This window comes from Formica exsecta, unplaced genomic scaffold, assembly GCF_003651465.1.
Source record: "Formica exsecta isolate Colony F162 unplaced genomic scaffold, ASM365146v1 scaffold247, whole genome shotgun sequence".
Taxonomy (NCBI): Eukaryota; Metazoa; Arthropoda; class Insecta; order Hymenoptera; family Formicidae; genus Formica; species Formica exsecta.
The window spans coordinates 1,209,816-1,226,918 of record NW_021849743.1 but is presented as its reverse complement, the minus strand read 5'-3'; the positions used below and the strand labels follow the sequence as shown (position 1 = coordinate 1,226,918).

At 43.5% G+C, this 17,103-nt stretch overlaps 1 protein-coding gene across 2 annotated transcripts in view; it reads left to right on the top strand.

Moving 5' to 3' along the window:
* The window catches only part of LOC115236456 (protein spaetzle 5), a 178,943-nt gene extending 161,840 nt beyond the window's left edge, over positions 1–17,103 (top strand). The window contains exons 8-10 of one of the 2 annotated variants that reach the window (XR_003884192.1): positions 3,952–4,605; positions 4,850–5,040; positions 7,280–7,334. The gene's annotated coding sequence lies outside the window, so the exon portion shown is untranslated. Of the gene's footprint in view, positions 1–3,951; positions 4,606–4,849; positions 5,041–7,279; positions 7,398–16,154 lie in introns of those variants that run through there. The other variant, XR_003884191.1, reaches the window with a different exon arrangement.

Sequence of the window (17,103 nt, the reverse complement as noted above, 5' to 3'; positions counted from 1 at the left end):
TTACAGTAATCTCTGTGCCAAAAGTCGATTGCGCTCTCCGTCTCGCTCTGAACGTCCATCTCGTCTCTCCTTCCTCTTTTTTTCTCGCGCTACACCGAGCCGGTCGACCAGCAGCTTCGAGCGCCGGGATAAAGTCACGAGCAGTAATTATGAACGATAGCAGGGGAGAGAGAGGATATAATTGTGATTGATGGAGAGATGAGAAGGGAGGAGCAGGGGGTGACTTCCTTTTAATCTCGAAGCTAACCCTTTCGTTCATCCATTGCCGCTTCTGCCCGACCGACACCGCGCGACGCGACGACGCGATTTTATTACCTCGAGTTGTGTATATCTTCGCGGGAAAGAACTCGAATCTCTCATAGATTTACGTTCCGCTTTAAATTGAAACCGGAAACATATTAAATGTCACAGAATACATTTTGTTGAAAATCTTTATTTATTCTATTATTTTATTCTCGTTATTCATAGAAAACTCAAAATACAAATGTACATGTCTTATTTTTATAACGTCAGTTTAACTAGAAACACAGATTAATCTGTGAGTAGGAGGTTGAAAAATAAAATCTGGGAATTAAAAGCAAAATATGATAGATCCGAGAATGTTTAATAATAAATGCCGAGAGTTGAATTTAATATGACAATTATCACTGCTTTGTAACGAGAGGCGAAAATAATGACAGTTTAAACGGACGCTCTAAATCGTCGTTATAAAACACGAAAGAAAGCCTCGGTAGCGAGGAAGCCCGACGTGTCCGCTTCGTACGCGCATTATCCCCGATGCCTGCCTCTCCGCGTGCGTGCGTGCGTGCATGCGTGCGTGCGTGCATGCGCCCGTATATATGCATTCGTGTGTGCGTATTCTCCTCTCCTTTCTCCGTCGCGTCTCTACGCACTCGACTCCACAGTCCACGCACCGCCGAGCGAGCGAGCGAGCGGGAGTCTGCGATCAATGCGTGGCACTGCCACCGGTCGTCATGGCAACGAAGCGCGCCACGCACAACGAGCGAACGATCCGCGTCGATCGTGCGTAAGTGCGTGCTCGGGGCGCGCGCGCACACGCACACGTACTCGTACGCGCGCACGCACGCACGTACAGACGGCCTCCTGCGACGTGTCCGCGACGAGACTCGCGAAAGACCGCGTGCAGAGAACGATCGATGGCCCGCAAACTTGACGACTTGTACTACGAGCACGTGGCACGCGACGAATCTACGCAAAATCACTCTCTCGCTACATGTTTTCAATCTTTTTTATCGATACTTTTTATAGGTAATTTGGATATCATTCAATGATAAATAAAGTCGTCTTTAAAATATATTTAAGTCAGATACGCGTCGGACGCCTAAGCATGTGTCGAAGACAACAAAATAGACAATAATAAACAACTTGTAATCAAAATAAGGCTCTAAATATTAAAGTGTCAATAACTGTTAGAACCGGGTAAATAAGAGCCAAGCGCTGGATAGAAGGCGCCAAAAAAATTATATATATTTTCTTAACTGCAAAATAGAATTTTTATCATTGACTAATGTTTGTTTATGTACGCGGTATACATTTCCTTGATTCGAATAATTATTTTCAATTATCTCTTTTAGAAGACCGGCCTCTCGCGAGTCGTATATCTCTTTAACTCACGAATACGAGTATTATAGGTATATACTTGATCCTAGAAGATTTTGCGGATTCACGCGCGACAAAAGTTGCGCAGGTATCCCCCCCAAAATTAGCGGTCGACGACACGGCTCTTTTTTTTTTGTGGATTTTCTGGTCTATTGTGTCGACAGCTGTCCCGAATTTTCTGCCGGCTTTTCGCCGCATACTTTAATTTTTCAAACATATGTCTTGTAAGGTACATGTCTTATATATATATGTTTTATATCTGCGGGTTGCAAAAAGATTAACGATGTTTATTCAATAGAGAATAATTTTCAATCAAAGATGTGCGATTTTACGACGGTTGAAAGAAAGATGGATACAATTGAAAAGATGCCGAAATGCGATAGAATGTTTCTCCAGATTTAGTTCTGTATCGAATCTCGAAGCTAACCCTTTCGTTCATCCATTGCCGCTTCTGCCCGACCGACACCGCGCGACGCGACGACGCGATTTTATTACCTCGAGTTGTGTATATCTTCGCGGGAAAGAACTCGAATCTCTCATAGATTTACGTTCCGCTTTAAATTGAAACCGGAAACATATTAAATGTCACAGAATACATTTTGTTGAAAATCTTTATTTATTCTATTATTTTATTCTCGTTATTCATAGAAAACTCAAAATACAAATGTACATGTCTTATTTTTATAACGTCAGTTTAACTAGAAACACAGATTAATCTGTGAGTAGGAGGTTGAAAAATAAAATCTGGGAATTAAAAGCAAAATATGATAGATCCGAGAATGTTTAATAATAAATGCCGAGAGTTGAATTTAATATGACAATTATCACTGCTTTGTAACGAGAGGCGAAAATAATGACAGTTTAAACGGACGCTCTAAATCGTCGTTATAAAACACGAAAGAAAGCCTCGGTAGCGAGGAAGCCCGACGTGTCCGCTTCGTACGCGCATTATCCCCGATGCCTGCCTCTCCGCGTGCGTGCGTGCGTGCATGCGTGCGTGCGTGCATGCGCCCGTATATATGCATTCGTGTGTGCGTATTCTCCTCTCCTTTCTCCGTCGCGTCTCTACGCACTCGACTCCACAGTCCACGCACCGCCGAGCGAGCGAGCGAGCGGGAGTCTGCGATCAATGCGTGGCACTGCCACCGGTCGTCATGGCAACGAAGCGCGCCACGCACAACGAGCGAACGATCCGCGTCGATCGTGCGTAAGTGCGTGCTCGGGGCGCGCGCGCACACGCACACGTACTCGTACGCGCGCACGCACGCACGTACAGACGGCCTCCTGCGACGTGTCCGCGACGAGACTCGCGAAAGACCGCGTGCAGAGAACGATCGATGGCCCGCAAACTTGACGACTTGTACTACGAGCACGTGGCACGCGACGAATCTACGCAAAATCACTCTCTCGCTACATGTTTTCAATCTTTTTTATCGATACTTTTTATAGGTAATTTGGATATCATTCAATGATAAATAAAGTCGTCTTTAAAATATATTTAAGTCAGATACGCGTCGGACGCCTAAGCATGTGTCGAAGACAACAAAATAGACAATAATAAACAACTTGTAATCAAAATAAGGCTCTAAATATTAAAGTGTCAATAACTGTTAGAACCGGGTAAATAAGAGCCAAGCGCTGGATAGAAGGCGCCAAAAAAATTATATATATTTTCTTAACTGCAAAATAGAATTTTTATCATTGACTAATGTTTGTTTATGTACGCGGTATACATTTCCTTGATTCGAATAATTATTTTCAATTATCTCTTTTAGAAGACCGGCCTCTCGCGAGTCGTATATCTCTTTAACTCACGAATACGAGTATTATAGGTATATACTTGATCCTAGAAGATTTTGCGGATTCACGCGCGACAAAAGTTGCGCAGGTATCCCCCCCAAAATTAGCGGTCGACGACACGGCTCTTTTTTTTTTGTGGATTTTCTGGTCTATTGTGTCGACAGCTGTCCCGAATTTTCTGCCGGCTTTTCGCCGCATACTTTAATTTTTCAAACATATGTCTTGTAAGGTACATGTCTCGTTTCGCGATGTTCACAATCGCAAAGTAATTATACTCTTTTTTATTTCACAATCTGTAAAATCTTCTGGCAATTTTTATTCCATTATATTTTATTTATAGATAGAACATTTAAAAGCACTATATAGGTAATTATTAATTTAATAATAATTTCTGCTCGCATCAACATTACTGACATAAGAAATTAAACGATAATATATAATATACTGAGATTTGGGAAATAGGCGGTAGGAAGAGGGGGAAAGCAACAATCAAAGAGGATAATGTACAGAAATTGTCCTGATACTTTGCAGCCACAGGCGCAACCACTCGCGGGAATGACGACGTCAGGATGCGGCAGATGTTCCTAACGAGCCTTAGCGAGAGAGAAAGTATCGATCGAGTGATATCGTTACGATTATGTTGTCCATCATAATGAAGATAAGTTTACGACTTTGACGTGAGAAAAATAATTGCGCCTTGCGTGATGCATTGTAATCGCATCTTATGCATTAATGCTTTTCATAACTTATTGTTGGCAATATTCGCGACTACATATTTATGCGAATCAGTGTATCATTTAATTAAGAGTGATTATTCCTTGAACTTGAATCACTGCTTAAACTTTATTACAGATTAATACGAAAGACGTAGAGGTATAAAAAAATGTAGTAGAATATATCAATTTCTCGCTTTCCTCTTAGAAAAATGTCGAATGTCCTACTACTCCGATTATTACCCCATCGCAGAAGGCGGAAAAAAGAGCATTTAAACCCTTTTGGTTGGGGTAATTCAGTGGCAGGCCACTACATCGAAGATGGCACGCGTTAGGGAGAAAGGTAGGAGGGGGTTGGGCGACCCCCAATTCGCTCGAACACCTAGAGTAACCCCTGCACCCTCGCACTGGGGTTCTTCGCAGATGAATCCACCGATTCTCGGGCTATAGCGCCATCAGGAACACACGCAAGGTGTTATACACGTATATGATAAATTTCATGAAGAATTTCACACATCGATTTTTAAATCACGGGATTTAATTACATGTGTGTGTATTCTATATGTGTATCTCTTTCACTTGTAAAGATTTTAATTAAAATGATACAAGTTATTTGAAGAAGAGATTTGATAGCGCGATTAAAAAACGGAAGAGCTATCGTGCCGTGAGAGTAAATTTTCCAAAAAAGATTTCTTTCTCTCTCTTCCATGGTCCAGGTGATCCTCACAACGTCGAAGAGCAAAGGGCGAAGGGATTTTGTACAGCGAGAGACGGGAATACGAGGGACGATTTTTCATTTTTCGATGCCCACGAAATACCGACAATGGACGCGTGTCACGCAACGTTGCAGCTGCTTTCGCTACTGTATTTGACGCAATACGGCACACACATGGCGCAAGATTGTCCCGTAAGATCGAAATATACGAATAACCGAACCTTCCTCAATCGATTCTGTTTCATCGATGTGCATCGGTATCGAATTGATATTTATTAAGATTCGCGACCAAACGATTGCCATATTGATATGCATTGCATAAGGATAGATTTTGATGTTTAACTTTATCATGAAATTTTGAGAAATTTAAAATTTAACTAAAAAATTTAAACTGAATTTTTCTTTTTAATATCTTTTTAACAAAAAATACATGAAATCAAATTGTTAGCCTGTTTCATATATTTTTATATAAACATGACATTTTTATATAATAATATGATAACAGTTTTTAGTTCTGTATCGAATGTTCGACTAGTCGAAGTTAAAGGTCAGGTAGGCAGTCGTGCTCCACAGTTTCAGTTTCAGGAACGCATCCCAAATCTAACTCGATCGATTAACAATGCTGAAATTCCACAATACGCGAAATATCCAGAGACATTTTGTAGAATTATTATTAAATACTCTCTAGTATCCTAAATACTCTGGAAATCAGATTCAAATTTGATTGTAACTCGCGGAAATAAAAACGCGTTTTTCGAAAGAAATAATTAGGGCGAACATCCTTGTATTGAGAATCGCTGCTCGTAAAATGTCTGATGGACCACCGAAGGTACCTAAGCCATAGCGCTTCCTACCTACCTGGTTTCGATAAACTGATTTATTTCGACATCATTGTGATCTCTCCGGGCAGCATCTGTCCTCCGGAATTTCATGCGAGACTGCAAGATGGCCGATGCCGCGTTGACTCTGCTGGACGCGTAAAGACTCGATTCACTTTTTGCAAGCAAGACTTGATCGAGTACAACGCTTGATCTAGTTAGGGCTGGAGGTGATTTATCAAGCGGCCACATCATTACGAAGGGACACCACATCCGCGTACTGCGCGATCCTTCGTCCTTCCATCGAAAGAAGAATACGTATTAATTTATATCTGCATGCGGCCGCTATTGTAATGTTAATCGGGTCTCCGGGTATTAGCTTAAAGCTTTTCGGCGATACGTGCGTGCGGTTCGCTCTTCCCAGCCGCACGCACGAAAATCGAGAGACAACCGACAGTGGGGATCTGGGAAACTCGGGCAGAAGGGCTTTTCGGGATGAACTTGGCCCTGGGCCACTGCGATTCGGAGATCGCTTTGATTGCGTGACCATATGTATATTATAAACGATATTAATGCTCGAATTAATTAACTGATATTTGAAAATCAGATACATATATACTTATTAAAATTATATTTTCCGTTGAAAATATAAGATCATGATTGTACGATATTTTTCTTTTAGTTTTTAACAATGAATAATTTGCTGAATTCGATCCGAACTCTTTGAACGTGAGATTCGGATTCTCTCAGGCCGTTTAACATTTGGTTTTACTAATACAATAATCTAAAAAAACGAATGAATGTGCCCGCAGCGAAAACGTATGCGCGCGATATACGTTGAAAAAATTACGCCCGTATATCTGCGTCTTGTGTATGAGAATATCTTGGATAAACATCTTGTTACCCTCATGAGAAATCGGCGGCGTAGAAGGCGCACACGAAGATCGAAGATCTTCGCGCCTGAAGAAATATGACGAAAATTATTATCGCGCAATACATTTCAACGTGTTCCCGAACGGAGCCGGGTCACACTTGCTCCATTTACCACGAAACGTTAACGGGCGCGTGGCTTTTCGGCTTCTGATATCGTTCGCTCGAGGGGGCGGAAGGTGAGAAATTCGCGGGAAGGGTTACCGAGGATGTCTTTCGCCCCGGGGCCCGAAAAGTCGTTGATATCGAATCCAGGAGGTCGCTGAAATAAATCGTTAGCTCTAGATAGAGGGGAAGGGGCTTCCCCTAGGGTCGCGATTGGTTGCTCGGGGATGAAAGTACCCGAGGCCTAGCTACGTTTTACGAGCTCTTTTTTTTTACGAGTCCCGGAAAAGGAACCGAGTAACTCGCAAATTGGAATGTAATTTCGCAGAAAAGGAAGGTGCGAGCGTGACCAGTTGTGCACAAAATTTCGTCAGTCTCCAGATCACTAGAAAATCGGAGATCCGAGAATATAAATGGAAAGAAAGAAAATACTTAAATTTAGGCACATATATATCTCAGCCTTAGATAAGTCATACGGAGCTCTTCTCTAGCAAAAACTTTAATGATTATTTTTATATACATAATTAATACAAAGCATTGTTCTCTTAATAATATGCGTCATTTTCTCGAATTTATAGAGCAATGCCCTCGGAGGGGAAGGTCGCGGTGGCCGGCGGAATCCTTGAAGAACATCGAGGACTAACTTGACGAAGACCACCCGGAACGAAGAAGAAGGAAGCTACTCGAGCAAAGCAGGTTCGTAACATCCCCTTGTCGCTCGCTCGCTCGCTCGTTCGTTCGAGGGGTTGCGACGCGCGTGCGCAATTTGCAACCCCATCCGCCGGCTCCTCCCCGAGCCTGTCCCCCGGCACCCTACCCCGTCCCGCGGCACACGTGCATCGGCGATCCCGCTTCGCGAGAGAGCCCAACGAGATCGCGCCGTCCTCGTTCTCCCTCCGCGTTACTTCTCCCCTTCTCGTCCCCCCGCCGACGATGGTCCTGGGCCAGGTCCTGGGTTCCCGCCATGGCGGGCGGGATGACAGCCGACGAGTGCCGAGCGCGGCCGAATCGCGCTCAAGACGAGCGGACGAAACGAGCGGGCAGCTGTGAACGGGCGAGTGAGCGAGCGAGTCCGCGCGTTATATACGCGGACACGACAGACAAAGACTATTACTAATCGGAGTGTACCACGGTGAGCGCGCGGCGGATACACCGCACTCGGCACGGGGCAGCCCGCCAAACCAAAGGTAGATAGGCAGTTTCGTTCGTTCCGTCGTGGGCCAACGAGCGGCCGGCCGGCGCGACCGTGTCCCTATCGTCCAACGCGCGGCACCCAGCGGGTACGCGGTATGAGGGAGCGGTGCGTCTGTATGAGTGCTTGAGAGGGAGAGAGAGAGAGAGAGAGAGAGAGAACCGTTGCGCGTATAGAATTAGGAAGTAAAGCGGCGTGAGTGGTGGTGCGTGGATCGGTAATCTGTGACCCTGTGAAAGACAAAGAAAATGTAAAGAGGAAAACATGTTGGATTTAGAGTACGGCGGGGTAAAATCTAGGCATCCCCGAGAATTCGTCGGAACTTTGCGATTACACCGAGCTTGAAGTTGAAAAAGAGTGAGGGAAAAAAAGATCAAGTATACAGGATTGTGCGTGAAAAGAGTTTATACATCGACGAATTGATATTCGTAATACGCTCTCCGCATCCGTTGTCGAGGAATCGGAGAATGCTGCTCTCCGCCGCGCGCGGTTTCTATTGACGAAACACGGCTGCATGTTTCAAAGTAGCGCGAGAAACGCACTGCAACCGCGCGACGGACAACACAATGAGGGAGTGCACGGAATCGCTCGTCTTTTCCTTCGGCTAACTTCGACTCTACTCGCTGCCTGGAAGAGGAGGAAGGACAAGCGGTGGAAAGAAGAGGAAGAATAGGGTGAGTGTATGCGCGCGCGACACAACACTCTCCTTCGAAGCGAGAGGTGTGGCGCTCGAATTTTGGATAATCATGAAAGATCCGTAGCTTGATTTTAATCGTGGTTAAATAAAAAATTTCCCTTAAGACGAGATACGATCGAGAAACGATTTAAAAGCCAGACTATGATCGGCGGAGTATCGAGATTTCGGAGAAGAAGATCGTTTCGAGATTCATCCGAGTGCTCGTAAAGTAATACGCGAGAGCGAGCGCGCATCCCCCTGTAAATACGTATCGGTAGACAAGGCCGTCGCCGTCGGCGCGCGTTACGTCAAAATATCCACGGGGACGTCGCGAATGACGCGAAAGTTGGGAGCCGCGCCGTGATGCGTTTTCGCCGTTTCTCTCCGTTCCGTGGAGTCCGTGCTCATCAGCATCGCCATCACCAGCGAAACCACCACTACCGTCGCACCACCACCACCACCACCACCACCACCACCACCATCGTCGTCGTCGTCGTCGTCGTCGTCGTCATCGCTAGGCACCAGTGGCATCGTCGCAACCACCACTACCCGCCGTTACTACCACCACTGCCGCAGCCGCCGTCGCCGTCAACGCCTCCTGCGCTAGCCGGCGGCGGTGCACGGTAGTGTCCTCGAACACGGCATGCACGTATCGTGCTGCGAAAGTTTTACGGGTCTCGCGGTGCGTCAAACGAGAAACGTGTTCGTGTGCCGACGCCGACGCCGGCGTCGTCGTCGAGGCGTGTGAGAACGTGGGACAACGACGAGTCTGGCGCGTCCCAACCCCGAAAGAAATCCGCTTCTTCCTAGGCTCGACTTACGCACGCAGCGTGCGCGCGTGTCTGTTGGTGTGCGTGCGTGCGTGCGTGTGGGAAACAGGTTCTTATAACCACGCATTACACCGTTTCCGTCAGCGGCTTTTATTTCGGATAGTAGCGACGGAGGACCCGGGGTGTCCTATCTTCCCTGCCTGCGCGCCATCGTCTTTCGTTTAAATTTTCACTTTAAGTACGGCTCGTGTATTCGTGCAATTCGCCAATGCAAAATTTATAAATTCGTATTGATACACTGCTTTACTCAAATGCGAATGCATGCGGAACGATTCATGCATATCGTTCTGACAGAAATAATCCGCAAAGCCATCCAAACTGGATTATTACGATCGTTTATACGTAGAAATGTCAAAATCAGTTTTATTTCTTATAACTGTCAACAGCTAAAGACTGAGAATTTGTCATTATCAATCATGTGATGATGCCTTTAAAAATCGATCGATATTATATAGTTTTTAATTGAAAAATTCCATTTCATTCATCTGTGCAAATGCACGAGTGTATAACGTAATTTGCTAGTAAAAATTATTTAAATAAATTTGCTACAAACTACACACACAGGTAGATAAATAAGAAAAAATATCTTCAACACCGTTGCGTCGTTTCAAATAGAGTTAACTTCTTGATGATAGTTCTTTTTCGTGATTAGGGCATGCGAAAGAGAGAAAAATATTTTTCGACTGTTCTCTCTCTTTCTCTTTCTCTCTCGAATGACACAATAAGACGAAATCGAACAGGACGGATCGAAGAAACGAATGATCGATGAATATCAGTGAGAGAGAGGAACGAACAACGAAAGATTTACGAGTCAATTCTTTGCTTTACATTTAACTTATCCGATTTTATGCTCGACGTTTTCTATAGTCGATCGATTCACCCGTGTATATAACTTTCTGTTAAATAGATATACATATATGACTCACACGGGAATTTTAATGCATTTTAATAATTCGACAAATCGGTGCCGCGATATCGATGCTGCCAACAGTTTGTCAATTTAATTTGACATCTAATCAATTATTCTCCATTCGGTTTCGATCGCGTTTTTTGGAGCATCTTTTCAAATTGCTTAATTAAATGTCTAAATCGCGCATTATATGCGTCTAATACGTTCTTACCTAATAATTCTTATAAAATGTTAATATTTTAATTTAAAAAGGAAAGAAAAAAGGGAAGCGATTTTTTTTTCACGATTATTCTACGATCGTTCACGATTATTCGACCGCGTAATATTTTTTTTTCCACGCAGCACTCTTTTTCGAGGCCCGTGCGTAGGCTCGGACGTCGTTGCGCGCATTAATCCGTGGTTTAGCGAACCAATTTAAATATCAGCGGCGCGCTCGACGCAATTTTATATCATTTCCGATATCGCGCGTCTGTGTGGGTGGGTTTAACGCTGCGAAAGCTCTCCTGTCCCCTCTGCTGGCCCCCGGCTCCCTTTCCCCCTCGTACGTCCTCGCTGTCCCCCTACCCTTAACGCGAACCGTTACGCACCTACACCAGATATGCGTGTTTTACGATGCGTGTCGTCGCGCACTCCATCGCCTTCTTCATCGTAGTCCTCCTTGTCGTCGTCTTCGTCATCTTCGTTGTCGATTCTCGTCGTCGTACCTCTCCTCGTCATCGTCGTTTGTAAACGAGCGTGTGACCGGTCTCTCGTACGCGACGCTCGTAACGTCGTCACGACGTACTTTGCGGTATCTTGTGAGAGAGAGAGAGAGAGAGAGAGAGAACACGCGCATGCGCACGTGCACGCACTGATGCATACAGGGTGGCCCGTCTTCGATTTCGAGTTTCATTCGGTATCAATGCCGAGCGATATCGCCGCGATATGGATATCTCCCATTCATATTTCGATCTCTCTCTGGATTGAAGATCGACTCCAAGTCCCGGTCAAAGAGACGTTTGTCGTTAGAAGGAAAAAATTCGGCCGACCCGCCGATCAGTTTTCGTCGACCGGAGAGACAGGCCCACCAGACACCCTGTATATGCGCACACGAAGAGCGCGCAGCCGGCCGGCCGGCGAGCGTGCGTGCGTGCGTGCGTGCGTGCGCTGGCGCGCGAATCAGTGCGCGGCCGAATGCGTCGCGTATGCGTGCGCGCCGTCAAACGATTTTCACCGCGACCGATCTTTTTTTTTTCGTGCGTGCGTGCGTGCGTGCGCTGGCGCGCGAATCAGTGCGCGGCCGAATGCGTCCCGTATGCGTGCGCGCCGTCAAACGATTTTCCCCGCGACCGATTTTTTTTTTTTTTTTTTCGCCGTGTAGAAAAAGATCGGTATAGTCGTCGGACGTCGCGAGTTCGAGAGCGATACCGCGCCTGAAATTGGACAGCAACAAGTGACACTTGGTCGATTGGACAATCCGTGGTGGACGCAGCTGTCAATTCTCTCCCACCCCCGTGGTCGTCTGTCCAAACGCGGGATAGATCCCCCCGATGTACGGCTCGCGCGGTTTCTTTGTTTCCGCGATGCATTCGTTCGGTCGGATCCGTCCGCGACTGCGGTCGTGAGAACCAATGAAAGGTCTTGGGAAGGGGGAGGAAGAACTGTTTCGGGGGTTCATTAAGTATCGCGGGGAAGTCGAGTTCGGTAAAAGTAATTACGCGGAAACGATCCATCCGATCAATTGCGGTCGAGCGTTAAGAAGAGCCAACACGAACGTATAGCTATAACTGTGTGTTGCAGCCGGACCTCTGAGGTAGGTCCCCGCTTAATCTCTGTTGTGGAAAATATACAATCGTCCTAAAGAGATTCGTAAGAAAGATTCGCGTAATTGCAAGTAGTAAAATATCCGTCTTCAACCGTCGACAATCTTCATTTTCCGCTGTCGATGCGTATCGTTGCCGACAATGTCACTATTATCGCGCCATTTCCATCGATCATCATTGTGGACGTTGTATATAAGTCATCGTCATTAGCCATCCGCGACGCTCGGAGAGAATCGGGCGAGTCGAAATCTAATAATAAACGCATCTTCCGTCCGTTTCCGTCGCTCCAAGGAGTTCGCCGTGCTAGCTTTTAAGAGAAGGAAGAGGGCAAAAATGAGCGCGCGAGAGGCAGAGACCCGCGAGCAAAAAAGGGAGCTTCGGCGGGTACACACTTTCGCCGACCTCGCGATGCCGGGCGCGTTCGGCCGAGAGGAGCTGTGTGTTCGGCTCTCTCGCGACAAAGGCCGCTTGCTTGATTCAAGGTCCCACGGATGTGCACGCGCACACGCACCGGCCCTTCGCGCGGCCCATTCGTCCGCGGCGTAGAGTTTCTTCCATGTGCGATATCCCTTTCTTGTAAATCGTCTATAAAATCTCAGCCAGCATGTGTTGAATCACGTAGATAAGAGGAAAAATTATTTCATCATTTTACGTATACGAAAATTTCCTCAAGTTCCCGAAAATCTTTCTGATTTCTTCACTTTCTCTCGGATAGTTTGAGAATTGGTTCGCAAAAAAAATTCCGGAGTCAATATTCTCCGTAATATACTCCCAGTTTAATTCCCTTTGAAACGGATGAAAGAGTTTATGAAATCTCTAGCAAATTCTCGAAAGGTTCGACTCCACTTGGACACTTGAAGATCATCTGTCTTCTTCTCTTTGTGTGTTAGTTCGTTTTCTCGCGATGGCATCGCGCTAATTTCGGCATTACGCTGCGGCAAAAATGGTGCGCGAATCATTCTACTCTTTTTCTTCTCGACGCACGAACAAACAGTACGCCTGTTGATGCATGCTCACGTTTCAAAAACTAGGCTGGAGTTAATAACGACAGAGGTACTATCGTTTCATGAATCAGTAGCTTACTGTTCGCAATTGCTTCATTTAATCATAAAAGTTTTTACCCTTGAAAAACTATTGTTTTAGCAATCTTAGGCAAGAAATTTATAAATTAAAATTAGCCGGAAATCTGAAAATCGTGCGTGAGAACGTTTGTTGCGTTAATTCGGGGGAATTTTGTCGATGAATAGGAATTCAACTTTGTGAATCGAAGAGCGGGTGCGATTTTTCTCGGCGACGTTTCCGTTAGCGACGCACGGCTAATATTAATTCCAAGCGTGTGGAATCTCCGGGTCTCTATGGCAGCTGGTTTATATGCGCTTCTCGGAATTTGCGTTCTGCGCTTCGCCGTGGACGAAAGAATCCGCAAACGACTCGTTCTCTGTCACGACTATACGGAGTGTCCCAAAAAAGTGTCCCATTACTCGTACCTCGGTGCCTATAAATTCTATTCCCAAAGAAAATTAGAATATTTATCAGTATAGTATCTTTTTGATCTCGTTGTGTTAGAGAAGATTGAATGTTGGAATTATCGAGGCAAAATTTATTATGAACTAGTAGAATAACGTCATTTATAGTTTCGTGCTTCTTTATGTTATATATTTATTTTGGAACATGATTCGGCAAATTTTTATTTGAAAATAGAATAGTTAATTGATTAAGTCACACTAATATTCATTCGAGAAAATCAGATTCTCTGTCTTTCAATGAGAGAGAAACTAATAATTCGCATATATTCTTTTAGATCACCCTGTGTATGACGCGCGACGGTGATATTGAATTTTTGTGCATGCACCTACAGTCGATTCGACGAAAGTGCAAGCGGAGGTGGCGGGCTAACGGGTGTCACAACTATTCTTATTATATCCGCGTAATGAAAAATGAGAAATTAGGTTTCGTCGTTTTTAGCAAAACAAATTTCATTTTTAAATATATTTTTTACTGTGAAACTGACTGTTATTTATATATTTTACAACAATGTTTGAAATTTGTCTCGTTGATAGCATAACTTTCTTGAATTTGTCTGTATCAGTATTATTCCATATTTAAATTTTGTATATAATTCCCCCGCCATATACATAATTAATCCATATGAAACAATAGTTTTAAACGAAGAATTATATGCTACCACTTATTGTTAGAGTTTTTGCTAGCGTTACATCAAGATTTGCGACCTTTAAAGACTAAAGTTCGCGATATTCAGCTTAGCCCAAGATTTATGGACATTAGTAAAGTTCAATTGCTGACACGAAAATCCTCCGTACGGTCTTTATACGAAAAATTAGTCAATCCATTTAAGTAAGGATCCGCATAAATAGCGTATTTTATTATATATCCAAATAATCACGGATTTTTAATCAGAATACACCAAATATAATTTTACATTCGCGTATATTAATTATGAAAACAGATTAACAAAGATTGGATCGCAAATTATAATAATAAATATAGTTAATAGACATAATAATAATTATAGTTAATAAAAATTACAATAGGCAATAAACATTAAATTATTGCAACAATGAAGAATGAAAATTAACTTGGGAATAGAATGTTAAATCTTTGCATCGACAAGTATGCATGCGAAGTACATAAATGGTATCACTCACGTGCAGCGCGAAATAGCAGACGCATCTCGGCAAGGTCAAACCAGCGAGCGAAAGTTCTGGCCAAACGACAGTGCAAGTTACCAGCGATAGCGAAAGCGCCGGGCGGTCACAGCTGTAAAGCTATTAGAGTTTGGGGGTGGAAAACGAGGCGGGCGCAAGGGATGGAAAAGCACCCACTATATAGCGAGAGCTACTATCGCGCAGTTTATGTTATATATCCGTGTACTTTGCGAAAGCTCTTCGTTACAGCCGCATGCGCGTGTACATGTCACCTAGATTATATACAGGGTAGTGGAACGTAGAGAGACGAATTTCTATGTCTCACATTTATACAATTAAAGCATAATCCGATTGCAATTATAACAGCATTTCGTAATTTTTGCTTCTTTCACGAACGTCTTATTTTTATCCGCATTAAAAATAATATATCTGGTTCCGTCACATAACAGTTCCGTCCTGTTTTCGCCACCCTATGTAAAAGAGTTTATTCTGTATATATGTATTGGTTGTGCGCCGAGAGAAAAAGAGAAAGGCGGGAAGAGAAGATAGGAAAAAGAGAATCAGTGAGAGAACGAGAGAGTAAACATCGATCGATATTTCGCAGAGGGCTAGTCGGATTTTTGACGATGGTAACGAGACCCTCACGAGCGCGAACAAATATCTTGAAAAGATTAACCAATAATAAAATTGTATCTATATATTTAGATATTTTGGACGCTGATTTTTTCAAGTACATTTGTCATGCATAAGTGCAAAATGAATGAGAAATTTTAATGTTTAATGTTGAAATGTTGTTTAATTAAATATCAAAATATTATATATATATATATATCTTTACTGTATATAATAAAAAATCTAATTTTCTCCACTTTCAAAATTATTCGATTTTTGGACAAGTTTTCGCCGGCAGGACGATACTTGTCATCTTGTTTGTCTCCGATCGAATTGATCTACTCGGAATGACGCGACGAGTTCCAAGCCATCGTCAGACTTCTAAGCAATGTGAATGAAACAGCTAGGCACAACATACGCGAATATCAAAGCGAACGTACAAGAGTTGGTGCGCAAACACACCGAACGTAATAGTAGCCTTGGCTTAGCGATGGTCACGTTATAAGCAACGTCTGTGACACATTCTCACATAGTCTCGCGTCACGTGCTTGCTCACGCTCACGTGACTACACGTGATAATACATTCGTTAATCCGCGCATCTCTTTCTTCTTGTTGATCTCTCACTTTTTATTTTGAGACGCTGATGGATATAATTAACGCCTATCAAACAATCTTTTTTTGTCGTTTGAATAATTTTAATTTTTTTATAAGCGAGATACGTTACGAATATCTGATGGACAAATCTCTCTGTTTTTTTGTTTCAGATCGTACAAATCAACCGCCTTCTAACAAGCCACATTAACCTCAAGTGATTTCTATTTTCTTACGAAGCGCGAAAGAAATATGTAATTAGTATGTTTATATTGACGTAAAGAAAAACCACACAAAAAGAAGATATTCCAAGAGCTTAGGTTCAGAAGAAGACAAAAGATTAAGAGCTATATTATCTAATAAGTGTACAAAATATATCTAACGAGAAAGGGGTGAAGATAAACAGATAAAAATAAACAACTCCGCCAGTGCCAAATCGAGGAAGAAAGCAAGGTGAAAGTGATCGTTTTAACAGAGAGAAACAGAGAGAAGATAGCGAAAGAGTAGAATAGAGTAGAGCAAGATTTATTTTATCTTGGAATAAAGAAAATAACTTTTTAGGCACACAGTGTTATCTACAAATTTCTGAAAAAAAAAAATAGACAAACAAGTGCAAACGTACAGCGGCAGCATTTTAAAAAATAGAAGGAAAGGAAAAACAGAGAGAGAGAGAGAGAGAGAGAGAGAACAGACAAAGTAATACCGTGCGAGAGCAGGACCGTAAACCAAAGAATCTACCATTTTTTTCTATTCATTGAATAACATAATCTCTCGTCAGATGAAATAATAGTGAGACACACACACACCGATTCCTTCGTCAGAGCCGATTAAGAGTTAAGCGAGCCGGCGTCGTTTTGTAGAGGTTTATAGAAATAGCCGTAAAATATAAGTGCATTTTTTAAACTGGACGCGTCACATGACAGATTTTCGCCAAGCGAAAGGAAGAAGAAGCAGACAAAGGGAGGAATCAACCAGATTCGCTTGAATACTCCCAGAGCAACCGATCTACTTCAGTTCGTAGCCTAAACCTGTTGAGTACAAAAAGACACAGAGCTAGAGATATAGATAGAGACAGAGGTAAAGGAAGAAAGAGGAAGAGTGAGAAGTTGAGTGCAAAAAAAA